Here is a 17,540-nt window from a genome sequence, read left to right as displayed (position 1 = left end):
CGCTGTTGGTTTTGTCCCTTCGGGTACGACGCTGAAAATACAAATCAGTGATATAAAATTTGGATATGTTTTAAGTACCGAGATTTTACAGGTATCATACAAGACTACGGACTAATACGGTTGCTCCACAAACCTTTCTTCTTTTTAATCATATTATAAATAAACTGCAAACAAGATTTATGACACCCCCGTGTTCAGGGCAGTGGTACAGTCCTACGGGAGAGAGGAGGGGGGATCTACTCGAAGAAGTGCGCGGTGTAGTAAGGCAGCGCCTCCATCCAAACACGCACACACACACACATATACACACACACACTGCTCCTATAACAGGGATTCACTGAAGATATCATCACCAAAATAATATTAATGGTATCATTTTCTACTTCATAAATTACCCCGAACGGACAGAACAACGTTGGAAGCTGCCGAGAGGCAAGTTAATCAAAGGTAAGGGGTAATTCTAATTATTAGCTGGTTTCAGTCGCCTTTAATCTGATGTTTATTAATATTTTTAAGATCAGCCGACGTTTCTGTGAGTAACACATTCACCGTGACGTCTAAGTGACGTTTCTAATTATATTTTCCTAATTAGCTTTTTTTTAAATTCACCTTTCAGGAAGTAAAATTACATATAAATTAATTAATCGTGATTATACAAACGTATGGAGACTTTTATCCGCACTCAGAAAAAATAATAAAAAATAAATAAATAATGATTTAAGAAAAACCCAGTGCAGTCACGCGTCTCGTGCATCTCTGCAATTCATTTTTTTTTCCTGGGAATGACGGTTGGTCACAGCATCAATTCGGTTAATTTCTGAGGGGTAGATATGAAAAATACGACATAATTAAGCCTTCAAAACCATCTTTATACCAGGTTTTATGCGGACACTTCCACAACACAATATTCTGAGGCAAACTGACGAAAAATATCAAATCTCTTTCTAATTAATCGTTTTTTTTCTTCGACAGTTGGTGAGGAGAACCGTTAGCCTTAGCCTCGCCCCTTCACCTTCGCTTCTGACGATCCTAGAGTGGGTTGCCATGTTTGATAATGTGAAATAGCATATATGTGATTATTTTCGGTTATAACAACGTTATGTACTCACTTTTTTCTTTAATAGGTAGTATAAATTGGGTTTTAAGACACCCTTTAGGTCGCTCGGCATTAAAATGACCTTGCAGCAATTGAAGGCTAAAGGATGACAACCTGTGGTCGGAATGGTTTTCTCAGGCAAAAGCAAGAGTAGCTGGTTTTTGTTTTTTATATGATATTCTTATAACCTTTGTTGAATTAGCTAGCTACATGTCTTTCTGTCAGCCATATAATTGAAAGACATTACACACTGTGGTTTCTTTGGATACAGTCACGATCCATGGACAGACTGGGCTAACAATTGCATGATTTTTTTGCTAAAATATTTATAGACATGAGTAATTGTAGTTGTGATAATTAGACTCTCATGATGAAATACTGTATAATAATGAACGTTTTGCGATAATGTCACCTCACCCTGTAAAATGGACTTTGCCACAATAGCACATGAGATGTAACGTATTTTTTATTCATATATTTCAATTTGGTTACATTGTGCTGAAACATTGTTGAATACTTGTTTCAAATTACCAGCATGCTTTTCTGCTTCAGCTTCTGTTGTGATTCTTGCATTTAATGTGATGAAAAATCCCCAAAAAAAGAATCAATCTGTGGACTAATGTTTTGTCTGTGTTCATCAGCCATCCAGAACATCTCACACAGATTTTCCCAGAAATGGAATTAAATTACAGATGCTCCTACTAAACACTGGTTCCAAACATTGATCTAATAGGCTCTAAGTGAACAGAGCTTGTCCTGTTAGCTGTTCTCCGTGGGTTCATCAGAAGTTCATCTACCTGTCTGTATTATTCTGGCCCACCAGGCCTCTTTTACAGAGGTTTTATTAACTGAGGCCATTATATCCTGTGCACTTATTTCATGCTGCTGTTAGCTTTGCGGTGTAACCTTGAGAGGGATCCTCTGAGGAGCAGTAATGGGGCAGGGAGTGATGCTAGAAAACAGGTAGAAATTGCTTTTCTGGATGCATTGCTCTTCTCAGTTGGGGGCCACATGTCACATGATCAGTTTCTAGCAGACCATTGGGTAGAGCTATTTCTGGACTGGCCGAGTCATGGCTTGCCACTGAGTTGGGTCCGGGGAGGTGAGAATGAATGGCAGATGCGAAGAATATAATCTATTGAAAAGGCAGTGTGGGCAATCACATGTCACCACTACATTATCAGAGACAGGCAGCTGTCTCTGATTCATCTGGAACTAAATGAAAATGGGATATTTATGCATTCATTTCGCCATAATATTTGTGTAATACCATGCTACAAATTGAGACTTATTTTGTGAGAGACGACTAACAATATATTTAGATCCAAACTTATTTGAAAACTCTGAGTTTAGAAGTACAGAAAAATACTTGAAAAATCAGAACATCAATTGTATTTACTTTTTTTCATTATTTGCATTCGCTGCCCTTTGCACTGACACTTGGAGCAGTAGTGGGCCACATTAATGATGTATAATTATATTGTGTTAACATATATTAACATTAGAAACTCTTTTCCAGCACCTGTAAGTTATCCTTTTAAAGAAGTTCTGTTACAACAGCAGTGCTATGTAAGGTCTGGTCCAGATAGCTCCAATATGATGGTGGTGAGGAGAGAGATGATTTAACGCCCTGAAACTGCAGTATTTGCTGTCAAGGGAGACTGGGTGCAGCAGCATCATAATCTCTCCTTCTTGGTAATCCCTGCAGTGGATTCATGAGCTCTTCTGCAGGGGAAAGTCTTCTGCTCTTATGGGCAATAAACCTCCCTTCGCTATAATCTGCAGGAAAATCTCATTCCAACCTGTTGAATGAATTAGCCATTGTTGTATTCTTTGCAGTTGGTTTGCCTTAGAGTCATGATACAAATGACAAAATGAGCCATGTAGTTGTCAGCAATAAAAGATCATGTCAGTAGTGGTGTTTAGTCAGAAAAAAAAGATAGCTTTTCCTTTTAAAATAAGTGTTTCACTTACAAAAGTTGAAATCATTTAATTTTTGGATACTTTTCCGGTAACTTTAAAAATAATATGCCTTATTCTGATTGGTTGTGAACAGCAGTACAGGCTGAAACACCCCTTATAACTTCAGCATCCAGTACTGAAAGCGATGACATGCACAACTTGTGTATTCTCTTTTGTAAAGCATTACCAATAGGATGGGATGCTCAGGGGCAGCTGCACGTGAGCCAAAGGCAACCATTCTTAGTACTGTGTGTTGATTAGCTGAGTGTGCTGTGGACCGATGTGTTCTTTTGAAGTGATGGAGCTCCTGCATCATATCCTGCATCATTATCCTGCATCATATTCAACCACGATGCATAAATGTCTCACGTTATCACAAACTGTACAGTACCTCTGGACACTGTTTAGCATGTTGACGAGGGCCATTAGACCATGGTGAGTGTGCTGGGCTGGTCTGTGGAGTGCTCATCTTGGGAGTGCTATGCTGCGGAGTGATCAACTGTGGAGCGCTTGTTTATGGAGTGCTCAGTCGTGGTGGCGGGCGTAAAATGGATGCAGTGTGGATCATGGGTGAATGCTGCTGATGGAGTGCAGTGTGTCCATGGTGACAGTGCACACGAGCAGATCTGTTACAATGGCTAACGTGACTCACAGAGGCTTTGTCTTCTCCACAGACATGAATGTCTACTTAGAAAGTGGAGACAGCTACTCTGCTACTCATTTCACTCCGACTGGACTCAGGTGATGCTCATTGTAATGGTAACATCTAAGTATTGCCCAATGCATACAGGTCATTTTGGTCTAGTGTGCAAGTAACCTGAGAGTTTATCAGATTGTTGATCAGAGAATTCAATCAAATCCTGTCATTCGTTTATCTCTGTCTCAAATGACCTCCAAAATCAGATCTTTACTTCTCCCTATCTTTTCCTCTACGTTTCTTCCCTCCAACATCTCTTCAACATCTTCTCTTATCACTTCTTATTTCTGTCCTTTTCTCTCCCATGTCTTTCTCTTCTCTTTTCTTTACAACACTCCTTCACCCCTCACCCTTTCCATTTCCTTTCATATTTCAATATCTTATCACCTTCTCAGTACTTTCTTCTCCAGGTTCGTCTCGTTTAGTCTCTTCTCTTCTCTTTACAAACACATCTTTGCCCCCTCCCTCTTGCCATGTCTTTTCATCTTTCCATTTCCTCTCCTTCAATATCTTCTCTTATCACCTTTTCATCTCAATCCTTTCTGCTCTAGTCTCTTCTTTTCTCTTCTCTCCATCTTTCAACACTCCTTTTCCTCCCCTCCCTATTGCCATTTCCTTTCTGTCAAGGTCTCCCTGAGCTATGGTGGCTGAAATTAATTCCTCTATGGCTTCCTGAGCTGTACTTTACGTCTCCTGTCCTTTGCGTCAGAAGTGTAAGGTGTGCTTTATGTCCCCAAGTAAGGACACTGCAAAACAAAACAAAACAAAAAAACCTTAGTTATGCGTCAGCTCAGATTCAGAAAGAACTGGTGATTTCAAGTAGGTCAGCAGATGCAGATGTGTCAGCTGAAGCAGTTCAATTACATTAAGAGAAAACAGCTAGGGAGGCAGGTTCAGTTGTGTTTAGCGTTTCCTGCTAACAAGATGGCGCCTCCTTTCCTCTGAGGCTGTTGGTGTGATTTGGTCTAGGCTGGTTGCTAAATGAAAGTCTTTGGAGAAAGCCCAGTGCATGAGCCTCCAGGCTGTGTTAATCCACCAGTCTTTAACACGAGCACTGAACACAAACGTTCTGTCTGCTGGGAGGGCTTTAGAAATAAATACGCTAAGAGCATCCATTTGTATTTTGTCCTCTGAAAGGACACAAATGCTTTGTATGGATGTGATGTGTACAATACACAAATATATTTGGACCCGTTTTATAAAGTGGCTGATGCCATAAAGTACTGAAATGGATAGTAAAACAATTCTGTTTCCGAATTAGTAACCAGAAGCTAAAGAAGCTTAGATAACTGACATTTAATTTGCCATTGAAAGCTAAAGCTGTTTTTTGCAGTTAAGCTATTGTTAGATAAATTAAGAACAGCCACGAATAATTAGAAACACATATACATTAGATAAATGTGATCAAATACCCACATCATTTGGAATATATTTAACCTTCAACAGGGTCTCAGTTACATATTGCTTTAAATTAGGAAGATTTGCTACTTGATTTTGAAGAAAAGAATCTGTTTTTGATTGTGCTGTTGGACCTTCTCTGCCTTGAAGGACACTTAAGTCCTGCTGAGACAAAGCTGCATTTTTTCACAAGAGCAGAAAAGCAGCCATAGACGGATTTGAGACCCACACAAAAACACTGCATTTTCTCAGTGGCTTTTTGCAGTGACTCTCCTCATCACTGTTGAGTCATAGCGTAGATTAGTTCTGCTGACAGCCCAGCAGCAGAGAGTGCAGACCCTTTGCTCTTTCTCTGCATGAGGCCAGTGCTGCTGCTGAGCACCAACACTCCCTTTCTCCTAAGGATGTGCAAAAAAAAATTCCAAATCAGAGTTCAGTGAAAAGAAATGATGTGAATATTTGAAAAGATGTTTTGTTGGACTACAATTAATGGTAATGTTGCTGTTATTGTCAATATCAATTATTTCATTTCTTAATTTATTATCTGTAACTGCTTCAGGGTCCTGGCGGGTCCTGATCTGATCCAGGATCATTGGGTGCTGGTCAGGAACACACCCTGAACAGGGCACTTGTCTGTCGCAGGGTGTCACACTCACCCTGTCACTCAAGACAGAATCACAGTTTTATTTATGGTTTTGTGGAATGTTGAAAACTTTCAGTGCAAAAACACTTTAGACTCACCTCGGTGCTTTTGTTCTAACATTGCACCTTGATAGGTTTATCTAGACTGAGCATGTGATTTGCTCGAAGGCAAAGGAGCAGGAGGGGCAGGGCTGTCGGATGGAAGGTGGGCATCAGATGTTGTGTGTGTGTGTGTGTCTGCATGTGTGTGTTGACACGGGGGCGATGGTGGGTGGTGATAGCATTTGGAGGGGGATAATGTGACTCATCAGGGCTGCTAATGAGATGCTGCTTTATGGGAGCACAACTCTAGATGAGCCTTGACATGATCATTCATTTTCTACTTTCTTCTAAAAAAATCTCTCTCTCTCTCTCTCTCTCTCTCTCTCTCTCTCTCTCTCTAAGCCTATGGCTCTCGGCGATTCTTTCTGGCAGTCACTTGATGCGAATCATCCACCCACACCTGAAAATATGGTGCAGGAAATATTCATTCCAGTGAATGGCCGTCTGCTACCTTTTGAATAAACCCAGCAAAGGACAGTCTCTCTAAATCTCTAAATCCCAAATCTCTGCCAAATGGATTATCGTCACGATTAGCCACTTCATAGCAAACACAATATCAAGCAGCTGAAAAAACAACAAAGGCCATATGATTTTATTTACAGGCTTAACCTCACTGATCTCTCTGGATTACCGGACTTGACAGCTGGACTAGCCTTGATGGAAACTGCTCTATGGTTTACCCTGTATGACCAAAGAATTGGACAAGTGGACATCTTTTCATTCGATGTTTATGAGGAGAGTTTGTTTTCTCTTTGCTGCAGTAACAGCTCTTGCTCTTCTGAGAATGCCTTAGGCTAGATTTACACATTAGAGTGATGTTCTCAACCTGTTCCATCTCACTGCCCACCTTTATAACTAGAAAGCCTAACAGCTCAACTCAACTTACGCAAAATGCTTTTTGTCTTTTATTTCTCAAGTGCTGACACTGAAAACATGAGAATTAGGGCCTGAACAATGAAAAAAAAACTAGGAGCAACTAGTGCCTGTCATTTCATCGCTATGATGTCCTACTTCTATTCCGCTTCTACCCATAAGCGCCAACCTCCCTTGATTCTCTTTTTCTGCCAGCAGGTGTCAAAAGAATTTTACCAGAGGTCCTGAGGATGGACCAGCGGACACCTAGAGGGTGCTTCACGGCACGTAGGTTGAGGTTACCCAATTGGGCAAGTGCAGGACAAATGTAATAACTTGTCCCCTATTGGGCAGTCCTGACCTTGAATTAACGTGATCAAATGTCCTTTTCTGGAACACCCCTTCCATCTGGAGACCAGAGAAACGTTTTTTTAATTTATTGATTTTTTATTAATTCCACTGTTAAAGCAAGTAGCGAAATCTTCCTGCGTCTGCATTGGGAAAATGTACATTCCATTATGCTTCGATACATTTCCTAAAAATAAAACAAAAACAAACTGAATAACTACGAAAGAGATTTACATTCGTAATGCTTTCGTCTCCGAGGGCTTGGGTGGGCTCTGCTAGGATTTGTCAGCAGTGGCAGTAGCTGACTGATGCAGTCAGACTTTGGCGCAGTGACGACTGATTGCTGTCCCCCTTTTCGTCCTGGTGTGGCTGAGCTGCTCTGCTGTAGTCTCTGAATGAGGGAAGAGCCACACTCCCTCTGGCACCATCTACGCGGATTCAAAAAATTCAATTACATAATTAGGTCTTTCATTATCTGCTAAACAAGAGATGAGGCACTTGCACGATAGCGGATTCACAATCAAGTCACTTCTGATGAGGTGTGGAGGAGATGTTGTCTGTCGCCGGCACTTGGACCCTCATCTGCATCTGTTTTCACTTATGTCTGCGTGTCAATTCAATGGTTCACGCAGCTCATTGGCTTCTCATTCCTAGACAAAGGCTGGATGGTTGTGCAGTTCTTAGTTCTTGAAAACTGGAAGTTGGGTGTGATTTTGTTAAAGGTTCCAGAGATCCTGCTGCTAGCACCTTGTGCCATGGAGTTCCAGAATTATCGTCCGTAAGCATGAAATTAAAACCTGAACCTTAACCATACGTGCAACTTTGAGGCATGTCTCAGATGTGTGCTGCTCTATTTGAAACCCAGATCTGCAGCTGCATGTTGTGTGTAGCCAAAGATGAAATTTATATCACAAGCTCAGCACTATGTACATGTTCCCATTGCACCAGAGTGTTGTGATAATTTTGAAAAATAACAGATGGGATTTAACCCTTAGGAGCCTTGGCTTATTTTGGCTATTTATTTATTTATACTTCTGATTTTGCCTTTATAATGCCTCAGTAAACAATGTTTACCATTATATTTTTCTGTTGTTGTTTTTTTCTGCTCTCTCTCTTCCAGGAAGTTTGCCTCTCCCCCACCACATAGTTGAAATAGCTTGTAGATTCCAACCATTTTTATTCTATTTCTTTATAAGACAAAAAATGACAAAGATATTAAATAAATGCAACGCCTGTCACATCTGATTTTGCACACTTTTTACTCACGTGGGAGCATGATGTTGCAAATTATATTTGAATTATCGTATCCCCGGCTATACTCATAAAACAGAAACAAACATAGAGCTCAAAGCCTGTACTTTCAGGTTTGATCACACCGAAGTGATCAGCAACTCCTGGAGGATTGAACATCCAGTAGCACGTCAGAAGGAGCGGAGACTGACGTCTTTTGTTTTAATGTTTTGAATTTTTTGGTTAATTTAATATAAACCCTCCTAGAGAAGAGACGCATGGGTGATGATGATGGGCAGCTGGAGTAAGAATTTAAATGACCACGGGACCAGGGCTTCCTCAGTTTAAGGGTTCCTGGCTCATGAAATGGAGCCTGTGCTGGAAAGGTGGCTCAGTCCTGCAGTGGTTCTAAAGAGATCAGACTGTACACAATGGTATTTTTAACAAGATTACCGCATTTGTACCAGATAAACATCTCTCTCCAGGCTCTATCTGTTTCCGACAGGTCGTGAACGCAAGGCCCTTTTCGAGGAAGTAATGGCAGAGCAGTGCAGAGACACTGAAGAGTGTATGTGCCTACTGGTTTTTTTGGTTTTACCTGCACTGGTGTATGTGTTGGAGCAAGTCTAATTGAAATGTAAGCGTTTCACCCGGAGGAAGGGTACTACTCCCTGCTGAGTCGTTAGCAAGGAGAGCCTCTGCAAATTCAAAGCTGTTTACCACTAATATACACTCCTCTGCCTCCGCACAGTCATCTCGCGCTAATCTAAGGAGGAACAGACCTGAAGATAAAGATCTAAGTGCCTGAGGATATGTTAGAGAGGGCTTTTCAGAGCAAAATATGTTTAAGGTTTTGTCTTAATAGACCTCTAACATGTCCAAAGCCTCATTAAAGCTAGCCATAGCTTGGTCAATAAAGCTCAGGGTTTATTGATCAGCTGAATGGCTTGACATTGCGTGTCATTGAGGGCGGTCGATTGGAGGGCCCTCCTACAAACAAAAAATCTCCATTTTGCAAATGGGCCATAAATTTAAACTCCTGTTGACATTTTAGTGTTGTAATGGATGTTAATGAAGGACGTAAACACAAATCGAATGCTGTTAACATTAGCAGATAATAAAATGGCTAAGAAATGAAGAGACCCCTGGAAAAGGTCAGTTGGCATCCTTTCTTTAAACAATGAAATGTAACTCTCAAGGCTTTGGTGCCACTGTGGGAGGCTAGTAAATGATTTTTTTTCAACATATTTTTGCATTGATTATCCATCCATCCATCCATTATCTGTAAGCGCTTATCCAGTTCAGGGTCACGATGGGTCCAGAGCTTACCTGGAATCATTGGGCGCAAGGCAGGAATACACCCTGGAGGGGGCGCCAGTCCTTCACAGGGCAACACACACCTACGGTCACTTTTGAGTCGCCAATCCACCTGCCAACGTGTGTTTTTGGACTGTGGGAAGAAACCCACACGGACACAGGGAGAACACACCACACTCCTCACAGACAGTCACCCGGAGGAAACCCACGCAGACACAGGGAGAACACACCACACTCCTCACAGACAGTCACCTGGAGGAAACCCACGCAGACACAGGGAGAACACACCACACTCCTCATAGACAGTCACCCGGAGGAAACCCACGCAGACACAAGGAGAACACACCACACTGTTCACAGAAAGTCACCCAGAGCGGGAATGGAACCCACAACCTCCAGGTCCCTGGAGCTGAGTGACTGTGACACTTTCTGCTGCGCTACCGTGCCACCCTATATATATATAATTATTATTATTATTTTTTTTTTGAACAGATTTCTTTATTATTTTGATGCAGGAATAAATGTACACTCTTGCACCACAAAGCAAAGAAGAGTGTCTTCAGAATCAGAAATTAGGTAAGATAAGCCCAGAATAAGAAATGGTGAGGGTCTTTTTTTTTTTTTAGACCCTATAAAGAGCTTGGAAAATACAGAAAGGATTTGCCAAGGTGAAGTGGAGTCTGTCCATTGTCTCTGTTTTCTTTCTCGCTGATTGAAGGATGTTGGATGTAATGGGCTGTGGTTTTAATGCAGTAGCCTGGGGAGTTTTCAGCTAAAGAACCGATGTAGTATTAAAACCAGTCTCTTCCTGCTGGGAACATCTTAAATAACTGCCTTTTGAAAGACTATGTTATCAGACCCTGAGGCTCCTTTCAGTTCTTCTTACGTAGATCTATTTAAATATATGAGGTTTGTTGAGGTTGTTGTGATTTTGTATTTTTTTTATTAGTATTACTTTTTTTTCTCTTTCATTTTTGGTTTAACTTCAAATGAACGATAAAGATAAAGATGTTCCATTTTGATTTTAGCTTGACTTTTAGGAATACTCCAATTACTTGATAAACCCAACACAAAAAAAGAACATAATGCAAAAACAGAAATACGTTGTTCAGTGATTAAACCCCTACGAATCACCCCAGCTCCTCAGAATGACAGTTATATCCAAGCAAATATCCTCATATACTTCTTGTTTTAAAAGTGGGTCATCTGTAACTCTACAAGTTCACCTTCATTTAGTTGATGGGGATTTATAAATGCAGCTAGTCACCGCCACTGTCTCCTTCCATCCTTTCACCACTCGCTTGCAGTTCCAGCTTACCTCCAAAAGCCCCAACCTAGAAATGCACAGTCATGATGCTGCCTTCTTATTTCACTCATGATGTCATTAATGAATACACAACAATACAAAGACACAAGGTTAAACACTGGATTTTTCGGTATCATGTCTCTTGTTTTCAGTTGCTTCCCTTTTCTGCTTTTCATCCTCCAAGACATTCAAACACATTCAGTGATGTTGAGGTCGGGGCTCTGTGGGGGCCAATGTTCCGAAAACACCGGCTCGCCTCTTTATTTGATTTAGTTTTTCTTCTTTCTTGTCTAATCACAGCTGAGAAAGTGAAGATTATATAGTGATTTTTACAGGTAGGTGATTATTCTGTTATGATTGAAGATGGTAACGAGGTTACTGATTGACCAGTCTCTCCTGACCAGCAGGTAATCACAGGGTGGAAAATAAACAGAAACCTGATTGGTTTGAGTGTGTAGAGAGCAGGGCATTACGTCCGTACTCTGGTGTGTGTTGGAGTTATGTAACGGAAAAAAAAAGCGAGTGGACTGATGAATAAATTATTCCATCAACAAGATTCTCTCCCTGAATGCCCTCTGCCCGAGCACAGAGCGTAAATATCCAGACTAAGACCGGCTACACTGAGCTATTGATTTCACATATTCATTATTAAAAGCTTTAACTGGCTCATTATTTGTCCCGCGGCTGTTGGCTACGGAGGAAGAGATTTGTTTTTCGGTTTGTGATTTGCTAAGTGCTGCGAATACAGTTTTGCTTTAACATATTATGCTAAGATTTATGTCCATATGGTTAAGGATACCATTCAGCGTTTAGCATCCAACTGAAGTAAGGAGCATTCATTTCTCTTTGCTGCAGTAACAGCTTCTACTCTTTAGGGAAGGCTTTACATTTCTGTGAGGTTTTTGATGGCCTTTAACCACAAACACCTTAGCGAGATCACACACCTTTCCAACTCAAACCAGAGGTACTGAAAAGTGCTATGACTCCAGAGAATGCGGTTCTGCTGACTTCTGTTACTTTGCTCATGCCCAGCTGCTTTGGAGCACCTTAATGCATTTCATACTTTACATTGGAGATAATACAGACTGAGCATTTGTGTTTACAGAGTAGGGTGACTAGACGTCCTCTTTTACCCGGACATGTCCTCTTTTTTAGACTTAACAAATGTCCAGGCGGAATTTCACAAACGTCTTTGTTTTTCTAGAGTTTACATAGAACTTCGAGAAGTTTCGTTCACAAACTAGTCCCGCCCTCCCCTACTCCGATTGGTTCGCTTGAGTGAGAAGGGGGCGTGGTGAAGTAGCCTAAAATCTTCTGATTGGACGGTCTGACTGTAGAGCTACCGTTATTGGTCGATAACCTTCTTTGTAAACGTTTAATAGGTCAGTCTGCACGTCAGTAGTCGTCCATCCCCGTCCGTCCCCCGGAGACGTGTCTACAAGATCTAGAAGAGTGTTGACCCTAGCTATGTTGTTTTGTTTTACTTTATTTGACCCGTGTATGAATGATAAAGTCACGCTTGTATGTCCAGAGTCCAGGCCACTAACCAAATAGTAAATCATCTCAGTGTGCAAGGGGCTAATGTGCTAATCACTTGGCCTGAATATTAATGATGTGCTACTTCACCCTGAAGCACTGCAGAGTTTAAAGCTCCTCAGGATGCTCTCCAGCAGGCTCGTCCCAGTAGATGAACCCCGGCAGCCATTAATAAAAATGCTCACAGCAAGTTAAGAATCACCAAGGTTAGAACAGACTACCGAACTGAAGATTTATTGAAAGATTCATTTATTCATTTGATATTGCAAAGCACATTTTTCAAAAAGTCATACTTGCCAAAGCCTCACGCTGTTTTGTGGAGTAATAATTCCTATTATATTTTTTAGGGCTGTCCCAAATACCATTTTTAGGGCTTCTGAGCTTCGGCCGGGACATTCGGTGAATTTTTCAATATTCTGAGGTGGTGTATCCTCTTGTTAAGTCGTGATGTATTGACGTTGTGAAACATCATTTCTGGGTCCAAACCACTGCTCATTATGACCAACTTAGTGATTTTGCTGCTAGAATTAGTGACATTTCAGACGTTTTAGTGAACTATTATGAAGGAAAAAAAGACAGGCACCAAATCTAGCCAATGTCTTAGGTATGTTTTAGTAGATAATCGATAGTACAACTTGTTAGAGCACCGGGGTTGACTGTGAGCAGGAGACGCCTCTCTTCGCAGCTCTCTGTACTTCCAGAGACGGAGCTACGGGAGACACAGCTCTCGCGCCGTGGTTCCTTGGCTCCCAGAGACAGAGATGCAGCAGCTCTTTTTCCCAGAGGAGGAGTACACAGTCAATCGACACGGCAGATCTGCCAAAGACACGTTGGCTTCATTTTATTCCTATTAATGAACGCCTGAACCAAGATAACGTAATTGATTGAGATATTCATCTTTATTCAAACCATAAACACATGCCATATGAATGTATGAGATGGGACCAAAGGCACAAATGGACCCGGAAATGGCAAAACGTCACATGTCATCACACTTAACAAGCGGATATTGTTGTCATTAACAAAATCCGCTTCCTACCCCTGCTTTAATATCCCTCTCTCCAGGCTGTGCTTTGGCTCACATCGTGGCTTCGCTTGCTACCTATGCTCGCTAACCTGCTAACTAGCTCGCTAACTAAGGGCAAAGAGTATACACAGTTTAACCAGTTTGAGCAGAGGTGCTCTAATTTCAGGGACAAAGCTCACAAAATGAACTGTGGCGTCACCTCACTTTGTGGTGTGTTGTTTTAGCGTGTTAGGCTGTTTAATATGAGCTTTAGGCTTTATTTGCACAAAGACTCTTATGTTGATGAGCCTGAATATGGCTGGAGTGGGGAGAGCAAATGGTAGCCCAAGCTGACATTGTTGACCTGGACATTGGGAACAGCGAATAGAGACTAACGTAACGTTGCCCAATGTAATGTGTGATAAAAAGAAACTATGCTACAGGGGTTGGACAATGAAAGTGAAACACCTGGTTTTAGACCACAATAATTTATTAGTCTGGTGTAGGGCCTCCTTTTGCGGCCAATACAGCGTCAATTCGTCTTGGGAATGACATACAAGTCCTGCACAGTGGTCAGAGGGATCTGAAGCCATTCTTCTTGCAGGATAGTGGCCAGGTCTCTACGTGATGCTGGTGGAGGAAAACGTTTCCTGACTCGCTCCTCCAAAACACCCCAAAGTGTCTCAATAATATTTAGATCTGGTGACTCTGCAGGCCATGGGAGATGTTCAACTTCACTTTCATGTTCATCAAACCAGTCTTTCACCAGTCTTGCTGTGTGTATTGGTGCATTGTCGTCCTGATACACGGCACCGCCTTCAGGACACAATGTTTGAACCATTGGATGCACATGGTCTTACTGGTGCAGTGTACAGTTAATGAAGATTGGCCACCAGGCTGCTCCAATTTAGCCATGAAACCTCCCACACTACAATGACAGGTGTTTCAGTTTCATTGTCTAACCCCTGTATTTCAGGCTACATTTGTTGTTAAAGAATAAGGTGGGATTTCTTCTTCTCTTCAAGTATTCAATCTAGAACTATTTTCTAGTATCACCTTGGACACAACTGGGTATCAGATCGGTGTATCTCCTTTGAGATGGATTCATTTTTCTGTCGTCCTGTCTAATTTCCTATAACATTTCTCTGGGCTTTTATTGAAATGTCTGACGAACTGTGGTCAAAATACCACAATGATCAGACACCACAGCATCATTTTCCCTATGTCTAAACAACCCTGTTCTTTCAAATGAGAATGAGCCACAAAGAGCTCACCATCAAACTTATTTCTCATCATTTTTTTTCTTTCTTTTTTTTTTTTTTTACGAAAACGTTTTCTTCTGTTACCCGCTTTCATTTTTGCGTTTTTTTTTCCTGGTTCTCTCGTTCCTCCACTTGCATTCTGCTTGCACTCAATCATAAACACGTTGGCCACAGTGGCTGGAGTAGGGCTGGACAATAATTAAATTTCAATATATATCACAATATAAAATGTTTCAATAACAATATGATTTTAAAACTCATTTTCAGTATTTCAATATACATTATTTACAGCATCTGTCACTGACTGACGGTCATTACAGGGTGCTGCCCAGTTCACTGCCCTCAATTTTAAAGTTACTTTAAAAATATTAACATTGACAAAGCCAAGATGGTGATGTTTCTTGTTTATTTTTGGCAGTTTTTCTGTGGCTTTTATGTTGTTTATATCGATATCAGAATGAGATCATATCAACCGCAATTTAGAAATATATTGTGATATACATTTTGTGTGTGTATCGTCCAGCCCTGGGCTGGAAAGTCAGACAATGGGAGAGTTCAATACTGAAGTCCCTCCACTTGATGTCGGAAGCAAAGCAAAAGCTCAGTCTGTTGTTTCACCCCATGCTTTTTGAATTGAAGCAGCCCATAAAAATGTCTGGGTGGTCTTGTTATACAGATTGTGGGTTGGTTGGCTCCACATTCATATGCACAGAACAAATGATACTTTGCTTACGATGTTCCCTCAGCTTGATTAATGGATTAGTGTTTGAAGTGTAGGTTGGCGTAAGATGCTGAAGCACTATGTCGGATGACACCATAAGGGCTGGCCTTACGTGGCTGCTGCCAACTGGGACATTTCTCCACAGGGTCAATTACATACACAGATGATGTCACGCTGTGCCACACACACACACACTGATATAACAGTTCCACCTTATAGGGAGTTCAGGCCCTGGGCAGCTGCCTTCTCCCGTTCTGGAAAAACCTGCCGCAGTAAAACTCTGGATCAGGCCATAAAACACTTGACAGTGCTTTGATCATTGAACACTGTTTGCTCAGTTATCAGTAAAATAACAGAAGCAGAGAAACAGTGAAAGCTATCTCAACGTTTGCTGCTCAAACTGATGCTGAAATGAGCAGCGTTCTGGCAGAGAGCGTGTGTGTGTTTTTTCCTCAGAGACGAGCTGATGCTCTGACCGCCTCGTTATCTCCAGGGACACAGAATGGTCAGAGAGGTGAGAGGAGACCACCCAGGCTGCTTAGCTCAGCTGATGAGGCCTATTTGAGGCAAGAAACACAACGAGGGCATCCAGCAAAGCAATTACCCCCAGATCAGAAGAGAGAGAGAGGAGGACAACAACAGTAGACAGACAGAAAAAAGATTGCCTTGCTTAGAAATAATTTGCAGCTAAATAGTGTGGGGCTGTCATGAATAATAACTAATTTATATTTATTGTGTCTTATCCAGAAGCTTGGTAAAATGACTAATCAATTTAATAGTGTTTAATAGGAGTGGGCGATATAAACAAAAATATTCATCGTAAAAGATCACAATATTTTTCAGACTCTGGTGATGCACAGTATATCAGCGGCCGATATGTGGGTTTGTTTAGTTGTTATCGGTCTGATATTGGAATTTTAGCCGATATTACACCAATAACTGATGCCTGTAAATACACAACTATACAACTATGTCTTCTGTGTGGACGTTTTTTAGTTTCTGCAGAAAACAATTTCTCCGTGGTGAAAACTAATTTAAAATATGAGCGATGCTCAGTACACGCACACACACACACACACACACAGCAGGTTAAATGGGGTGACCAGACGTCCTCTTTTACCCGGACATGTCCTCTTTTTTAGACTTTAAAAAAATGTCCGGGCGGAATTTCACAAACGTCCGGGAGTTTGTTTTTCTAGAGCTTACATAGAACTTCGAGAAGTTTCGTTCACAAACTAGTCCCGCCCTCCCCTACTCCGATTGGTTCGCTTGAGTGAGAAGGGGGCGTGGTGAAGTAGCCTAAAATCTTCTGATTGGACGGTCTAACTGTAGAGCTACCGTTATTGGTCGATAACCTTCTCTGTAAACATCTAATGGGTCAGTCTGCACGTCAGTAGTCCTTTTTTTTTTTTTTTTTTTTACCTCAGGCAAAGCTCATGTACCCACCCTCATCTCGAGCAGCTATGCCGAAACGTAAATGTAAGTTCTCGGATGAATTAAAAAAGAAATTCCCATGTTTTGTGTAGCAAAAACGGTGTAAAGGACCTAAAAGCACACACAGGTTCAGCTAAGCATACAACGGCAGCGAGGGGCTGCCCCCCGGAGACGTGTCCTCTTTTTCACCATCTCAGATCGGGTCACCCTAGGTTAAACAACAAAAAGATACTCTTAACCACCACAGTGCAGGAGCCCTTCGTATATAAATCACATGAAAATAGATACAGAGTCATTCAGTGTCTGAATTTATTGAAACACGACGATAAGCGATTACAAACGCTCGCTCAGAGCCGCTTTATATCTCTTTCTCCCTCGCGCTCCAAAACAAACCCAGTGCTGCACTAATTAGCGCCCCTCTAGAAACAGTTCATGCGGAACCAGCAGTAAATCTTTAATAAAAGTATAAATAAACTACATCTAATAAATGTTTAATAAGAAGTTTTAATAAAATTGAAAATGACAAACTATTCCTACCACAACCCACGATAAAAAATCATTTGTTTTGGTTTAAATACAAAAAAAAAATCTTCACTGGAATTTATTTATGCATTCATACAAAACTGCAACG

General features: G+C 41.2%; 1 protein-coding gene across 1 annotated transcript in view; it reads left to right on the top strand.

Annotated features, from left to right (window-relative positions):
* The first annotated feature begins 283 nt into the window (after positions 1-283).
* The window catches only part of sv2a (synaptic vesicle glycoprotein 2A), a 52,341-nt gene continuing 35,084 nt past the window's right edge, over positions 284-17,540 (top strand). The window contains exon 1 of the mRNA XM_066645007.1: positions 284-447. The gene's annotated coding sequence lies outside the window, so the exon portion shown is untranslated. The remainder of the gene's footprint in view (positions 448-17,540) is intronic.

The sequence above is a fragment of the Hoplias malabaricus genome, chromosome 1 (genome assembly GCF_029633855.1).
Source record: "Hoplias malabaricus isolate fHopMal1 chromosome 1, fHopMal1.hap1, whole genome shotgun sequence".
Taxonomy (NCBI): domain Eukaryota; kingdom Metazoa; phylum Chordata; class Actinopteri; order Characiformes; family Erythrinidae; genus Hoplias; species Hoplias malabaricus.
Note: the sequence above shows the minus strand (reverse complement) of the source record. Positions and strands in the feature narration are given on the sequence as shown.